Here is a 3,082-nt window from a genome sequence, read left to right as displayed (position 1 = left end):
TAGCGTTATCCAGGCGGTGCTCTGTTTCTTGAATACCACCATCTAAATGAACTTCTCAGATATACAATAAAGGTATCACTATACAACATGTAATATGGTAGTTCTATTGTAAGTGAGTTGTGTTGATTTACTGTAATTTATATTACTCCGAAAACCAAAACCATGATTGGTTTTGGTTTCGGGAGGAAATAAGTTACAGTAAAGCAACACATCTTTGCAAGTAGGTTAATACGTAATGTAGTTGGATTACTCTGATGCAATAACGTTGCTCGGGAAGCTTCCGTGCAACAACGCGCTACGAACGTGCTACGCTAAGCAGCAGTATTGCTTCCGTTGTTGCGGTACGTGCCTTGGTATGTGCATGTTATGTGCATGTGCATGTTGAGTGGGACGAGCGGCTGGGGCCATGTTGGGACCATTGCTGGGGCGACGCATGCTTTGCAGTGAGGCGCGCAACGACGAAAAATACTGTGGCGGCGCTGCGATCGAAGTGTATTGGGCTGCGTCAAAGTCGCGCCGTTGGAAACTGCTGGCGATTCTGCTAAGAAGGGTCATTAGTACTATTTCGCGTGCTGGTGTATGCGTTCGGACCGCTCAAACGGTGTTTATAATTGCATATGACATGTATTTATGCCTTAGGAATAGATGCGTTGCTTTCTATTCTTTATTTCATATTATTTTTTAATGTCGCTCGGTGACTGCGCGGGCATTGCGGCCGCTGTATCGGCTTTCATTCTGCTATGTTACTGTGCGGTTCCATTTGGAGCACAAATATATTTCTTGTACTTCAAGCATCATGTACATCTCGCGTGTATTTTTGCGCATATAGTTTTCCATCAGTAGGTCTTGCGAAACGCAGACGAAAAAAAAAAAAAACTTCCTGTTTGCCGCTTCAAACAAATAAAACATATCTGCCCCATCCGGCGCCCTGTACTCAGATTTACGAAAGTATTCTTACAGAAAAAAGAAGAAAAAGCTGCAGTGCAAAATTCCATTCATGTTTCCGTCTTCCTCGCGTAACAGAACGCAGAGTAATCGGTGTGGGTTCTTTTATTGCGGTCGGACCTCGGGCGCCGAAAACAGTATTAAGTAGCCATTATATATGTGCTAATGTTTGGGCCGTGGGAAATTTTTTGTCTAGTCCATGCTTAACAAAAAAAAAAAAAAGAAAAAAAAACGGCGCGGTAGTCTAATTAGTGGCTAGATAGTGGATATGGCGTTGAGCTGCTAAACTTGAGCTCACGTGCACGTATGTTCAAGCCATGTCGCGGAATTCCATGGGAACGAATTAAATGGAAAAAAACGCTCGTGTGCTTTTGTTTATGTGCACATTAAAGAACCCCAGGTTGGTGAGAACTGAAAAGGATGCCTTGTAATCATATAGTCAGACGTAAAACGCCAGAATTTGTTTAATTGAAAAAAAAAATAAAGGCAGCTGCGTTCTTCGGGTTTTTCTAGTGGTGTAAACGAAATAAATTATTCAAGTCTGATTTGTGAGAAAAATATGTTACGCCTACCTGATATTCCATACGTAAATGTAATGCCGTTCCCAAGTGTACGTCAGCGCAACATAAGTAGCGAATTCTCTATTATAAACGGCTGCTATCAGTTATCTGGTGCACTACCATATAAGGACAATAACGAAGCAATTAAATTAAGGAACGGCATGCCTCACATACACGTAGAGATATTTGTAGATATGCTGTGTTCGTTGAAGAAGGTAGGTTTTCGTTGCCTGAATCAAGTTAGCAGATCTACAGGCTGTCCCACAACGGGCCTTTATAATGACAGGTGGGAACTTGTTCAGCAGAACCGATTAGCACCCGTGCGTTAATTCTCTCGGGAACTGCATGGTGCGCCTCTGCGCAACAGTCACGACTCTCCAGCAGCACAATTTCACTCGGAATAAGAGTCCTCACTTGCATCAGCCCCTCACCTGCGAGGCTTCAAAAGTGCTGTTATGTTTTACATTGGAACGGAAACGGCTATTCGATAATTTTGAATAGTGGATTCTGAAGTCGAATACGATCTGAATAGCAAATACCATTCGTTTGGACTACATGTTTCTACTTCATTTCGCCTGCTGGCACATTGAAGGAGATATATATCCAGACAAGCCACGGAGATTACATTGGGAAAGACTTGCCGGTCTCCCCGATTCAGTTTGAGTACGTAAGCAATATCTTTTCCCTAGCACTGTTGGTCATTAACGTCCAATAATTGCCTTGATACCTTTTCTTGGAAAGTTGGTTGGTTCACCTGGGGGTGCAGCTTTTAAAAGGAACACGCTTATTCCTGTCAGGAGTTTTCACTTTTCAATCAGTGCATTTAGAATATTTGATAATTTTTCTCTTACATATATATTTCGTGGCTATATATGTCTATCTACCCTTAGATTTAGCTAGAAGTGCATTGGTCATTTGCATCTCTTCGCGCCACGCAGTTAGTAAACCTGGTTTATTTCACTATAATATTGCTATCTTTGATCATTGTCTCTGATCAAGAGTCCAACAAGGAGCGCGAGCAAAATGGCACGATATCAATAAAATTTTCTTGCGTAGTTTCATATTGCAGATAGGCGGCTTCTGTGGCAAAAATTACATGTTACATTTAAGAAAACAATGTTAAAGATAGCAGTTCACCTGACTAAAACTACAATTGGTACTGGCCGACAAGAGTCGCGGGCGCACCAAAGCAAGTAAAACCATAAAAAAATTTTACTGCGCAGACTTTTGGCGCGAAAAACTGGGCGTCCCCCAGAGTCCGCGCAACGAACGCGCGCTCGCTAGCAGACGACGCACTTGACAACGACAGCGAAATTGAAGACGTCATGCTGTGTAACCCATGCCTCAAATATGTATACTTGGCAAAACGGTGTCAATATAAATACGCAGTTGAAACCAAGTACCATTATAAGAGCGAATTCGCGCAAACGGTCTCAGTGCCCGCATTGCAATTACGTTGAATATGCCGCGAAGCTCGTCTCCGCCCCAATACAGTTCGCTCGCAGCGCTCTCGCACAATTTTTCCACATGCAGCGCCTCAGCGGGAGAGCGCCGTTCGGACTACTTGGCACTCTAGT

Source organism: Dermacentor variabilis, chromosome 6, assembly GCF_050947875.1.
Source record: "Dermacentor variabilis isolate Ectoservices chromosome 6, ASM5094787v1, whole genome shotgun sequence".
NCBI classification, from domain to species: Eukaryota; Metazoa; Arthropoda; class Arachnida; order Ixodida; family Ixodidae; genus Dermacentor; species Dermacentor variabilis.
Note: the sequence above shows the minus strand (reverse complement) of the source record.